Here is a 14,495-nt window from a genome sequence, read left to right on the forward strand (position 1 = left end):
TCTGTTTTAGGTAGTCCCCAGAGCTGTCTTGCTGCAAAAGTCTATGCGTCTCCTGCCGACAGAAGTGGCTTGAAAACAGGTAAGTGTCTTAGGTTCTGATGCTGAGATCTCATGAGAGAGTTGACAGTTGAACTGACCTAGCTCCAGGGGAGAAGGGAAAAAACAGCAGGGCTATTCCTTCTTGAAACACAAAGGCCTAAATGCACACCGGTAAATCTCGGAGGGCTTCAGAGGGGTTCGGGTTTCAAAGGGGTTCAAGGTGTTGCCCTTTGGCTGATGTTTCCTAGGGTTCTGACGGTATTTTCCCCATTTCTGTATGTCAGCTGCCTTCCTCCACTCCCACACACCCATCCTCTAGCAACATTTTCAGTTCCGCTTTATGAATTTGGAAAGCAGAACACCAGAGAAGTTAGGGAACTAGCCCACGGTGGCACAGGCAGTAAGAGGTAGAACTAGCATCCGAACCAGCACCCGAACCTAGGCAGGCTGGGATCGGAGCTGGCCCCCTTCAGCAGTTCACCTCTGTGAAGGCTGTGGGTGAAGTGCCTAGAGCCGGGCTTTGGTGCTCATTTCATAGCTGGTAGCACCAGGTCTTGGTGAGATCCATTGCTGAATCCTCCACACAGTGCCGTGGGCCAGGTACAATCATCCCCACCTTGCGGAGAGTTTGTGCAGGTCCTAAGGTGGTGGCCAGAGATGCATGCATTTGTCTGACTCCCCAGCCACTCAGATGCTCTCTGCGGACCTTCTCAGTCAGCCCAGTAAGCACGCCAGGTCCGTGCTGCCAGTGACAGTCATCATTTCAGCAATCATCAGGGTTTCCATTTTCTCACCTTGTCTCTCTCCCTTCTGGGCTACGTCGACTGTCGTGGTGGGGAGGTGAGGAGGAGTTGCAGAGGTAGCCCTGCTCCGGGGGATTGAGCGATTCATCAGGGAGAGAGAGCTGACCCCATCTTAGTCTGTGTCCTTCCGCTATATCATGAAATACAACGGGCTGGGTGCTCTGGATTGGATATGGTGTGTTTATCCCCACCAAGAGTCAGGTTGAAGTTGAATCCCCAGTGCTGCAGTGTTGGGAGGTGGGTCCTAGTGGGAGGTGTTTTCATGGCAGGGATCCCTCATGAATGATTCCGTGTCCTGTGATGCCATCGTGCTGGGCTGAGTTCTTACTCTCACAGGTATGAATTAGTTCGCAGGAGAGTGGATTGTTCACAAGATTCTGGCCTCCCTGGATTCTCTCTCCCTTCCTTCTTTCCAAGTGATCTCGTTGCACACGCCAGCTCCTCTTCCACTTTCCACCATGAGTTGAAGCAGCCCGAGGCCCTCACCAGATGCAGTTGCCCAAAAATGAATGTTTCAGCCAGCAGAATTGTGAGCCAGATAAACCAATTGTTTCTTTTAATTTAAAAGGTGTATTTATATGAATTGTTTTTAGAGACAGGGTGATGCTCTGTTGCCGACGAGAGTGGAGTGGCACGATCATGGCTCACTACAGCCTTGAACTCAGGTGGGATGCTCCCACCTGAGCCTCCCAAGTAGCTCAAGGATGTACTGCCATGCCAGGCTAATCTTTAAATGTTCTGTAGAGATAGCGTCTGGCCGTGTTGCCCAGGCAGATCTGGAACTTCAGGCCTGAAGTGATCCTCCCACCTTGGCCTCTCAGAGTCCTGGGATTAACAGGCACGAGCCACCGTGCCTGGCTTCCAGTTTTCTTTAGAAATGAGCCAGTCTCAGGTATTCTGTTATAGCAAAGCAAAATGAACCAAGACAGCTGGCAATTTGTAATGGAAACAAATTTATTTCTCATGACCCTGGATGCTGGGAAGTCCAAAACGAAGGTACAGGTATCTGGTATCTGGTGAGAGTCTTCTTGGTATTTCCTCACGTGGCAAAAGGTGGAAGGACAAGCCGGGAAGAATGTTACGTCCTCACATAGCAGACGAGGAAAAGACAGAGCAAGCCGACTTCCGCAAGCTCTTTTCATAGCAGCATTCATTCACTCACGAGGGCTCTGCCGTGATGGCCTAAACACCTGCTGTTATTCCACACCTCCCAACACTGTTGCAGTGGGGATTAATTTCACTGTGAGTTTTGGAGGGAACACAAATATTGAAACGCTAGCAGGCACGCATTGTTGTGTCAGAGAACGGGTGTTTGATCCTGTGCGGTCCCAGTCCCAGGAGATGAAAGGAGTGAGAAGGATCTGAGTTGGAAACACCAGACATCAGGGGCTTGCTCAGGGAGCTCACAGATGCACAGTGCCACAGGGTCTCCAGGAACAGGCATGGAAAATGGGTGGGTGGCGGTAACTGAGGCACTCGGCACACCCTCCACATCCTCACTTCCAGGTCTTTGTCCCTGTACCTGCGTGTTGGGCGTGGATGGGACTTGCGGGTCATGTCTGAGACACCATACTATCCCAAGTTACAGACTAGGATCTGCAGTCCTGTGATGTCCACAGGTGTCCAGCATGCGACATTTCAGAGTAGAGACCACACCAAAAGCACCAGCAGGCGAGAAAGATTGGGACAGGGAAAGGTGCAAATGCAGTGATCACGTGGGACATCGGAGTAGACCCAGAGAATGTAAGGAAATAGAAAGACTACATTAAAAATTTTCCCACTAGGGACAGTCTAGGCTCCAGTGCCTCGTTGGTGAAGTCTATCCAACATTTACAAAATACATAATACCAGCCCTTCACAGATTCTTTCAGAATGTAGAGGAGGAGGGAACATTTCCCAACTCATCCTCTGAAAATTGTATTACCCTGCAACTAAAGGCAGACAGAGGCTGGGCGTGGTGGCTCACGCATGTAACCCCAAGATGTTGGGAATCCGAGGCGGGCGGACCACCTGAGGTCAGGAGTTTGTGACCAGCCTGGCCAACATGGTGAAACCCCGACTCTACTAAAAATACAAAAATTAGCCGAGTATAGTGGCGGGCACCTGTATTCCCAGCTACTCGGGAGGCAGAGGCAGAGGCAGAGGCAGGAGAATTGCTTGAACCTGGGAGGCACAGGTTGCAGTGAGCCCAGATCGCACCACTGCACTCCAGCTTGGGCAACAGGCGAGATTTCTCTCAAAAGCAATAATAATAATAATAATAGCAATGCCAGACAGAGACAGCAGAAGAATACCATAAACCAATATCCATCATGAGTATGCATGCGAAAATCCCCAAGAAAATATTAGCAAACCCCAATCCAGCGACACATACAGTAGGTTACACAACATGACCAAGTGACATTTATTCTAGGAATGCATTCAAATTTCAGTTAAGGTAATCCACCCTGTTAATATAATAGAGGACAGGAACTATATCATCATCTTCATAGACAGAGAAAAATATTTGACAGTATCTGATGAAACCATGTCTGCACAAAGATATGTGCTCAGATGTTCACTGCAGCATTTTGCAGGAAGGCCCCAGAGTGGAAACAAGCCAAATGTCTACCAATCAGTAAAGGGATAAAGAAGTGGTATATCCATACAGCCGAACGTTACTGAGCCATGACAAGGAACACGCTACTGATGCACGCTACAGCGTGTTTGTGCCTCCAAGACATGCTAACTGACAAATGTCAGACACAGAAGACCACTTACTGCACAAGTCAGTTTATAGGAAATGCCCAGAGAGGCAGCTCTACAGAGAGAGAAAGGAGCTTACTGGTTGCCTGGGCGGGCCTGGAGGTAAAGTAATGGGGATTGACTGCTGCTAGTGGGTACCAGGGATCTTTCTGGGGTGATGGAAGTATTCTGAAACTGGATGGTGGTGAGGGCTGCAAAACTGTGTACATTTGCTTAATCTCTCCGTATTATTCCCTTTAGGTACGTGAAAGTTTGTGGCAAGCAAATTAAACCTTAGTAAAACCATTTAAAACATGTAGTGCAAACGTGACCGTAAGTCGTGGAGGAAAGGGTATGCAGTCATTTTTTCTACAACAGTAAGCAATATCCCCTTTCTTTTCCTATTCCACGTCCTGCCTACGTGTCCTGCCTGGTCGCCTGGCTCCTCCACGTGCACCTGATGCTCCAGCCAGATAGACTGTGCACACCTGGGCAGAGGCAGTGCTGGTGAGTGCACGTCTACGTGTGTGTCTGTGTACGGTGTGCGCACGTTCCTGGTTCCTGCGCAGGCAGCCTGTGGGTGCGTGCACTAGTGACTGTCAATCCTCTGTCTGTGGGCAGGCTCCCATAATCCATGCTACATCCTGAATTCCACTGCCGGTTTTTCTGTTCACCAATCTCAAGGACCTGGCTTCAGTTTCCCTGGTAACCAACCTCAGCCCTTAGCTTCAACCTCTGAGCACAGGAAGACAGCCAGAGTGGGGAGGGGTGGTGTCTCACCCACAGGGCCCCTGCCGGAGCTGAGCACCCCAATGGGATGAGTGGCAGCACGGTTACCAAGACAACAGAACTCTCGACCCCTTTCCACCTGCAAGGCTCTTCTTTCTCCCTCTCCTGGGCCTGCCGAGTATCAGGTCAGAAAGGGAAAGCTGTGGCATCACCACCCTCCTAAGTCCTTGAAATTGCTCTGACGTGGCTGTAGAATAAATATGTGAAAAGATGCTCTTGAAGGCGAGGCAACCCCTACATTTTTTTCCAATTCATTAACTACAAACAAGGCTATGGAGTCCAAGGTTATATTAAAAAAAACAGGGCAGGTGAAGGGCAGGTGAGCTTATGTCTCTCAACGTCAGCTGTGCATCAGGTCTCTCGTGGAGCATTTGTCCACGAGCGGATGCCGGGCCCAATCCCCAGAGAGTCTGACTTAGCGGGTGTGGAATGTGGCCCCAGCGTGAGTATCATTTTGTAACTCCTCTTATGAAAGCCGAGGTGGCAGCTGCAGAAACGGAACCACCCTCATAGGAAGTAAAGCATATCTGAAACACAAGGTCCCTCGTCAAAGGGAAAGCAGGACGTCTTTGTTCCCTGCTATGCTGGCAGTTTCTAGGGCTAATAGATTTCCCGGGCTAAGGAAAGGTCAAAAACATTCAAAGTAGCTTGAGTGCTTGTTTTACAGCTGACACTGTGCTCGCTTTCCTCTATAGTCCTGAAATCAAAATTTTCATGTTAACATGCTGCATTTGCCAATGAAATATATTGTTGTTTCTGGTGAGGGTCTCCTATGCTCGAGTTATTTTTTTTTTTAACTTTCCACACATCCTCTTTATTATTATTATTATTGTTATTATTATGTGTGTGTGTGATAAGAACACTTAGCCAAAGATCTACTCTTTTAGTAAATTTGAAGTATACAGTAGTGTATTTAGCTGTAGGCATTATGCTATATAGTAGATCTCTAAAACTTCTTTATCTTGCCTAACTGAAACTTTGCAACTTTGACCATCAACCCTCCACTCCCTGCCCCAACCAGCCCCTGGCAACCACCATTCTACTCTCTGTTTATATAAGTTTAATTATTTTAGATTCCACATATAAGTGAGGTCGCACAGTATGTGTCTGGCATATTCACTTAGCATAATGTTCTCAAGGTCCATCCACGTTGTCACAAATGTCAGAATTTCCTTCTTTTTAAGGCTGAATAATATTCCATTGTATGTATATACCACATTTTCTTTATTCATCCATCAATGAACACTTAGGTTGTTTTTATATCCTGTTTATTACGAATAGTGCTGCAAAGAACATGGGGGAGTATCTGGACTATAAATACCCAGAGTGAGATTACTAGATCATATGGTAGTTATTTTCAAGGTGAGTAAAACACTGCATAGATACGTTCACGAGACGTTGTACAATCATTCCTTGAATCTGGAGATGACTCAGATTTGTATTAGCTGATGTGGATGAATCAGCTCCCAGGCTTACTTATTAAGTGTGTTGAGATGCATTTTCACATTTTATTATAATTAGTGATATCAGATGAATCCTTCTGCTTAAAGGGCCATATAGGACTAGGAAATGTACGATGAAAAATACAATTCAGCAGTCCCTTGTTTCATGTGCACCCGTGGAGACCCACCTCCACAAACTTCTGGTTTTTTTCTTCAGCTATTTCTTCTGAATATTCACCTCTGTGTCTCTAAATGATGGGCTCCTACTGCTGTGTCTCGATTTAGGGATTTGGAGGTTATCTGTTGAGTTCTCAGAGGAAATGAGCATTTCAGTCTCTGAGATACCTTACAGGGCCTGGGTCTGCTCTTTGGCCTTCCCTGTGGGGGCCACCCAAGCCCGGGCCTGGGCCTCCGCTCGGATGCCTGTAGAGAGTCTCTGCCAATAAGAAGCCTTCATGGGAGACTCTTTGCTCATCTGTGGCAATGTGGAGGTCCTGGTTGGCTTTTTCCAGAGCCTTGCAGCAGAGTCACAGGGTGATCCTCAGCCAACCTGGCATTATTCCTAGGTTCTGGGGTTCAGGAACCGAGTGGATGGTGGTGCCAACCCGTGAGACACGGGACACAGTTGGGGGTTCACCCGCTGATTTGTTGGGCTTGTGGGATATCTGAGTGGACATGCTCCTTAAACCATGCCCTGTGGGGGCTCTGGGGCTCAGCTGGGGTTTTCCTGGTGGAGTTCGTGATGCAGGAATCCATCAGCACACAAGCGGAGAAGGACGGAACCAAGTCTGGGTGGCCACGTGGGCACCCAGGGTCACCTACAGAATGAGGAGTGTCCAGGGCAAAGGTCGCAAGCCAGGAAATAACATTTTTGAGATGCTCGAAGTAAAAAAGACCAACGAGGAGACTCAGAAGTAATGGCCTCGGGGTAGGAGGAAAGCCAGGGGTGGCTTCACAGAATCTGAGAAGCAGAGTGTATTGGAAAAAGGAACGTGAACTGTGGCCAGGACAGCACTGGGTGCTTTGATTTAGCATTGCAGAACTAGTTGGAGATTTCAGCTGGGGAACGTTGCGTGGCTGTGGGGCTCACTGAGGAGGAAGCAGGAAGAGGTAACCAGTAACTCTGCTGCTGTGGTCGACGGGTTCAAGAAGCTTGGCTTGAAAAGATTCAGTGACCCGGGCTAGGAGAAGCAGAGGGCTGAGGACTTGCCAGGGTGTGCTATCTTCTCCTTCCCAAACACTTGAGAGGAAAATTGTGAGGTGCAGGTGCCAGAAATCCGTGACAAGAGTCTCGAGGCCCGGTAACAGATGGCCCAGGCAGACAGAGGTATATGAGCCTCGTGGTGTTTCTCTGAAGTTGAGGATAGAGGAGCAGCGGTTTCAAAGCAGCGGTGGGGTTGCAGGAAGGCTTCCACCACCACTCTCCTTCCTCCTCTTTCTTACCGCCGTGACCCATGGTGGTATGGCCCGTGAGATACCTCATCTTCCATGAAAACGGCCTAAATGGATGGTGTCCACAGAGATTGTAAGAGTACTTAAGTCGGTAGAGTGTGCAATCGGGCGGGCAGGCGTTGGGAATATGTGGAAGGTGGCATCAGAGGGAGGAGGAGTCCCGCTGGGGGAACACAGAGCAGTCTTGCGATGAGAGTGGTGGACCTATGGGGCTTGGAGTTGGGGTGATGGAAGGGGCTGGGTACATGGGGGCACTTGGTCTGGAGATTCACACCAAATGCCTGGTGTGAGGAGGTTTCTTTGCTTGGGACCATAGAAGCATGAGGAGCCATCAGAAGCCAGAAGACGTTGTTTGTGTCTGTGGCCCTGGCTAGGATGGATTTCCAGCCTCTGTAAACCTAAGCCCTATCGTGAGAGTGGCTTCAAAGTGTTACGCCTCGTGGTGAGGAGGCTGTGCTTTTGGGCCCTTCCAGGGAGGATCAGAGAGGCTTAGCCACAGGGTGACACAAAAGAACTCCCCTGGGAGTTCTCCATGGGAACTGCGAGGGGCCCCGTGTTCCGGGATTTTTTGCAAACGCAAGGAGAGCCCCGAGTCTGGAGGTTTAGGTATCTCGCAGCGAGCTACCTGTACCAGGCCGCCATAAATAATGGTGGGGTATGTTCCCCAGTGAAGGAGCAGTGTGCAATCCAAGAAAGATTCCAGCCATCGCTACCTGGCCACAGCCTAGGTGCCATCGAGAACTGAAGATCTTTGTCAAGGACACCCGTCATTGCTCCCTAAACTCTCTTTGGGTGGTGGGGGGGTCTCCGGGTGTCTACCTGGGTGGTACCCCCTATAAGAAAAGGGGACCACATGGGGCGTGAATGTGACAAGAGGAGAAGCAAGCCCTTCCTCCAAATTGACCCCTTTAGAGATCCCAGGATGAGACACAAGGGCCCTGGGAGCCTCTCTGGGTCTGGCTCCTGGTGTGCATTTGCCAGACTCTTCGGCCTCAGAGCGCTGCTGGGGCGTGAAGAAGAAGTGCTGTAGAACTCACGATTTTCTTAGCGTCAAGAGCCCAATCAGGATCTGGAAGTGGTGGCGTGGCCTCGGAGTTCCAGGTACTTGAGAGGCTGAGGTGGGAGGATGGCTTGAGCCGAGGAGTTCAAGGCTGTAGTGATCTATGTTTGCACCACTGCACTCCAGCCTGGGTGACAGAGCAAGACCTTATCTCAAAAAAACAAAAAGAACCGAATCAGGCAATGCGTATATAAATGTTTTGTAAATATTACAGCTCCATGTGAAGTAAGAGTGTTATTACTGATTTTGTTTTTGCTGCCTAACTGTGGTGGCTGCTTCTATTAGTAACCGAGTTCTGTTATTAAATGAAAACACTCAAAGGGGCCCAAGACAGCTGACTCACCCCGGGGTGGAGAAGCGAGACCTGCCGAAAGGGCCGTGCCAGTGCACAAGGGTGCGTGGCGTCTGTGAAAACTCAGGAGGTTCCGCCTTGGAGAATGAGTTTCTGCCAGGATACAACGATAGGAGACAATTCTTGGTCTGTCAGGAGCCACTGAAATTCTCCCCTGTACCTGTCAACTCTTGGGAGGAAACTGGCATCATGTACATTTGAAAGAAATAAGAAGGAAAAAAGCCCTCCTTCTTTTAATAAGAAATTTTGGCTTGCTACATCTCCTCCAGACGTCATTCTCTGGCTGTAGAAACATTTTTTCACTCCACCCTCCAGGGCTCAGGCCCTGGGAAGTGGGGTCTATCTTAATAAAGAACACTGGAGCCCGGCATGGCTGGGGATGTCAGTGATGGCCCCCAAGGAGGTCCTGCTCACCTCGGTGACACTCATTGGCTGTTCCACTGTATGTGTCTGTCTGGTTTTCTCCTCTTTCTGTACTCTGGGGAGGGTCTGTTTATGGGGAGTTAATATCATCCCAGATGATTAAAGAAGAGGTGGCAGCCATGCACACTGGTGCACACCTGTAATCCCAATCATTTGGGAGGCTGAGGCTGGAGGATGCTTGAGCCCAGCAGTTTGAGACCAGCCTGGGCAACATAATGAGACCTCATCTCTACAAAGAATAAACACATTAGCCGGCTATGGTCGTGCAAGGTTGTACTCGCAGCTACTGGGGTGGTTGAGGTGGGAGGATCTCTTGAGCCCAGGAGTTTGAAGCTTCAGTGAGCTACTGTTGTGCTACTATACTCCATCCTAGGTGACAGAAAAGAAGACAAAGAAAAGAGAAAGAAAGAAAAGAAGGGGGGGGGAAAACCCTTCTTTTTATAAGAATCTTTGGCTTACTGCTTTTCCTCTAGGCGTCCTTTCCTGGCTCTGGAGAGTTTTTGACTCCAAGCTCCATGGCCCAGGCCCTGGGAAATGGGGTCTGTCCTAATAAAGGATAGTAGAGCCTGGCCTTGCATGGGGAGGGGAACGACAGCTTCTCTATTCTGTGTGTCTGTCAGATTCTCTGTTCTTTCTGTGTCCTGTTTAGGGAGTCTGCTTATGAGGGGTTAAAATTGTCCTGGGTTACAGTATGGAAGACAAGTACGTCCCATTCCCTTGCTACTGTGGACTGATAAGACGGTGTGCAGAGGAGGAGTCGGAGGGAATGGTATGCAGAGAGCACGAACTCACTCAAGTCCCTCACACCCCACAAGCACATTGGCTGATTTATTCTCTCTGACTGATGTGACGTTTATCTTGCTTGTCCACCCTCTGGACTGGATAGTAAGGGGAAACAAACCCACTGGATTTTCATCTAATCTGGTATCATCTGATGCTGTCATGTCACCGGTCCATTTGTATAAATGCTCAATCTGTTTTGGTGAAGAATGATCAGTCTCTTGGATTGCCACCCTACCTCCCTACTCCTGTCCAAGATGGGGAAGGGGCATATATGGCTTTTGAGTCTCCATGGTGATGTGGGAAGGGGCCTTTGACACTGGATGTTGACTGCAGTGTCCTCGGTCGTTTTTGAGGGAGGGCTCACTCTTGTCCCCAAGTCCTGCTGGCGATGCTGCCCTGCTCATCCATGTGTGAGGCTGGTGTAGCTTGCATTTTTGTCTCTCTCATCTTGATCAGGACCTTGTGCTCCTTGGCTGACTCGACCTCAGCCCACCTGTGCTGGCATCTGCAGACCCTTACTGAGTCTGGGCCTCATCCTCTCCCTGACCCCTGGCCAGTGCTGTCCACTCCACAGCCTCAGCTACAGGGTCTCCTAGCTCCTATCTGGCTTATGCTTGCTTCATGGTAACACCGCCGGGTTTTGAATCAGCCAGTTCTACATTCCCCTGTCAGAGAATGTCGAGCGCTGAGGTCTCCCAAAACAGCAGGAACCCAGATCAGCTCTACAAAGTGAAATTCCTGAACTCCAGACATCCCTCTGCCCAAAGAGGCTACTGGGCCATTCTGCAAAATGAGCCCCAAATTTGCATGAGGTAAAACCCTCTTTTACTCGAAGCTTCACTCCACTCCCTTGTCACACCTTCCTCCTCTGAGATGTCTGACTCTGTCACTGCCTCTGGGGACCTCCTACCGCCCCTGTGACCAGAACAGGACACGTTCTTTGGCTTGTCTTTCATGTTCACCTCAGGCTTGCCCTATTATATCCAGGTCAAGAAGGTCACACAGTTGGGAATTTGTCCTTTTTCAGAACAACAGTAGAATGTGTTTCCAAGGGCCTGAGCCACGGAGCTTGGATTCAAAAAATGTGTCCAGAGCCAGGAAAGGACACCTAGGGAAAAAGCAGTAAGCCAAAGGTTTACTGCTTCTTTCTTATAAGAAGAAGGGGAGATTTTTCCCTCTTGTTTCTCTTTTTTCTTTTTATTTTCGAGACACCATCTCGCTCTGTCACCAAGGCTGGACTATAGTGGCACGATCATAGCTCACTGCAGCCTCAAAATCCTGGTTTCAAGAGATCCTTCCACCTCAGCCACCCCAAAATACAGATTAGGGACAAAGGCCCTATTGATGGGAGTTGAGGAGGCCGTGGCCTCTGAACTCCAGGCGGTTTTTGTTGAAGGGCAGCACATGCTATGCCAGCAGCTGCTGAAGGACATGTGGGGAGAGGGTGGGTTTTTCCTCCGTTGCTTGTAGAGTGCTCCAACGTAGAGGGGGCAGTTGATGACTTCGAAGAGAGGAGGGATCACTGCAGGAGCAAAGCCCCTGAGAAGGTGGGAGGTATGGCATCCTGAGCTGAGGTGAGGGCTGGCTTGTTAGGAGCACTGTATGCTCAAGGGCGGCAGAGAATGCCAGGGCAGGCACGGGTAGAGCGGGCTTGGGAAGCTCTTAAGAGTTGCCAGTGGGTTGCTTCTGTCTTCTCAGTGAATCCTTAGGATAAGCCACTGAAATGGAAGAGGGTTCCTAGCATACTTGGGGAGTATGTTAGCATTAGAGGGAGGATGACAGTGAAAGTGAGAAGCAATCTCTCTTGGTCATGGAGAAAGGTACAGGAATTCATAAGGCGTTAAGGTTTTTCTCATCAGTGCTCAGCTCCTGTGAGGCAGGGCGCCCATCCTTAACTGCACATCATGGAGGGGCGCAGTCTCTCCTGAGGACAAGGGCATGAAGGTGGGCAGGAGGAGACCCCTGAGGACGGATAGGTTCTGGCAGTGGCCTGGTCAGCCCCTGGGGTCGCTGAGATGGCTAGGGAGGATCGGTGGAGTAAGGGCTGCGGGGGTACAGGGGGTGTGTCACGTGGGAAGTGTATGCAAAGGCTGGCTTGGGCACTTTGGGAGGCCGAGGCGGGAGGATCACAAGGTCAGGAGTTTCAGACCAGCCTGGCCAATATGGTGAAACCCCGCCTCTACTAAAAACAAAAACCGGGTGTGGTGGCGGGCGCCTGTAGTCCCAGCTACGCATGAGACTGAGGCAAGAGAATTGCTTGAACCCGGGAGGCGGAGGTTGCAGTGAGCCGAGATCGCGCCACTGCACACCAGCCTGGGCGATAGAGCGAGACTCGCTCTCAAAAAAAAAAAAATAAAAGCCTGGCTTGGTTGGAGGAGAATGGCCCAGGGATTGACACAGATCTCGAATGTGGCGCTACTGGGGCAGTCACGTCCATCAACCGTCATCTCCCAACAGCAGGGAAGGCAGCCTGCGGCGAATCCCGTGAAGAAGACTGGAGCCGACCTCCCCGGGCTCCGATGTGCAGGCTCAGAGCCCATCAATCTTACGCCAGCAACGCCCCACGGGTTGCGTTTTCGGGCGCTACAGGAATTTTCTGCGCGGTTGCTGTGGTTGCGAGGGCGTGACAAGTGGGGGTTACCGACGCCGCGAGGACTTCCTGTTCGGCTGCTATGGTTGCGGGGGCGGGACTCGTGGGGCTTGTTGGGCGCCGCAGGAACTGCCAGCGCAGTTGCTATGGTTGCGAGGGCGTGACTGGGAGGGGGTTCCGGCGCCGCAGGAACCTCCTGCGCGGTTGCTGTGATTGCGAGGGCGGGGTTAGGGGAGGCTTTTGTGCAGGGGTGGGTCCCTCTTCCCTATTCGCCCGAGCAGTTGCGACCCTTCTTGGGTCGTCGTTCTCCTTCCGCTTGCCTGCCCCAGCCAGGCTCGAGGCCGACAGGCAAAGGAGAAGATGGAATTTCCTCTGCAGTTGGTGGCGTTCGGTTTCTGCGGCCGGCAGGTGGCAATGGTGCGCCATGGAGCAGCCCTGCTCGCCTCCCGCCCCGCCCTTCGTGAGCGAAAAGAGGCTGCCGAACCTTTTTCGAGAGAAGAGGCTTCCCCCCCCCCCCCCGCCTTTCCTGGGGTCTGCGCCTGTAGATCCCGGAGGCTGAGATGCTGCCTTCTCGGGGACCCCTCGCTAAAACTCAGAGCTTGTGGACAAAGCCCTTTTGCTTTTCAAATCGGCCTGTCTCCCGCGAGGCTGCCCGCTTCCTTTAGCAACCCTCATTCTGCTGTGCTGAATGGTTTCGTCCTTCTTTTCCCCTACGCCGTCGTGGCGCCTGGTGGACCTTCATCAATGTTTGGTTTTTGTTTGGTTTTTTTTTTTGAGACCCCAGGTTGGGGTGCAGTGTTGGCGAGGCTCACTGCAACCTCCGCCTCCTGGGTTCAAGTCATTCTCCTGCCTCAGCCTCTTCAGTAGCTGGAATTACAGGCATGTGCCACCACATCCGGCTAATTTTTGTATTTTTAGTACAGACGAGGTTTCACCATGTTGGCCAGGCCGGTTTTGAACTCCTGACCTCAGGTGATCCACCCACCTCAGCCTCCCACAGTGCTGGAGTTACAGGCGTGAGCCACCGCGACCGGCCCATCAATGTATTCTTTCATTAGGGACGGCGTTCAGCCTTACTGGAGAACACTGGGAGGCGAGATAATGCAGAATAAAGAAAACGGATATTAGCCACTGTCGCATCACACAAGGGTGACCATTCATTATGCTTTGTGATATTTCCTTAGAGGGTTTTTCATCCATAAAGGTGCATTTTCCACATACTGAGATTCCTACTTGTGTCGCGACTTCAACATCCTTTTTAAACTCGGTTTCACATTTTTGAAAAATTCTTTTTGTAACTTTCATGGTTTTAATTTAAATAATAATGCAAACGTTTTCTGGAATGTTGAAAGCTCCTGTAAAACTCGAGTGCACAATTCATTAACTCAATACCCAAAGACAGCTGTCACCGTGTTACGAGGGCAGGAGCTGTGGTATATGTGTGTTCCAGTCTTTTGTCCTCAGCATCTGGAAGACTACTTAGAACTTACTGGGTGCCTAATAAACATTGTGAATTAAACTTACATTTACATTTCCCATCAGTTTTCCTTATACATGTAGAGTCAATCTTTCCATAGCCCTGCATTATAATATAGCACCGATTTTCTACATGATTTTTTCGTTTCACACTTTGTAGTGAGCATTTGCCTTTGTCATTAACATTTCTTAAATGTCTAATTGTCTTGCATCGGTCAGGTCAATTCACTTACAGAAGGTAATTTTACTTGTTTATGATATTCAGGAAAGAATTCAGGGCTTTGCATGTAAAACACTCTCCTTAATTCCATGAAAATCTCACTGAAACCGGCCAGCGCAGGGGCTCAGGCCTGTAATCCCAGCACTTTGGGAGGCTGAGGCGGGCAGATCACCTGAGGTCGAGAGTTTGAGACCAGCCTAACATGTTGAAAACCCATCTCTACTAAAAATACAAAATCAGCTTGGCATGGAGGTGCGCACCTATAATCCCAGCTACTCGGGAGGCTGAGGCAGGAGAATCACTTGAACCCAGGAGGTGGAGGTTGCCGTGAGCCAAGATCAC

General features: G+C 50.1%; 1 long non-coding RNA gene across 1 annotated transcript in view; it reads left to right on the forward strand.

Annotated features, from left to right (window-relative positions):
- Nucleotides 1-14,495, forward strand: part of LOC144338667 (uncharacterized) — a 21,315-nt gene continuing 6,820 nt past the window's right edge. Inside the window, exons 1-2 of the long non-coding RNA XR_013412946.1 lie at nt 1-79; nt 1,179-4,073. This is a non-coding gene — a long non-coding RNA (uncharacterized LOC144338667). The remainder of the gene's footprint in view (nt 80-1,178; nt 4,074-14,495) is intronic.

The sequence above is a fragment of the Macaca mulatta genome, chromosome X (genome assembly GCF_049350105.2).
Source record: "Macaca mulatta isolate MMU2019108-1 chromosome X, T2T-MMU8v2.0, whole genome shotgun sequence".
NCBI classification, from domain to species: Eukaryota; Metazoa; Chordata; class Mammalia; order Primates; family Cercopithecidae; genus Macaca; species Macaca mulatta.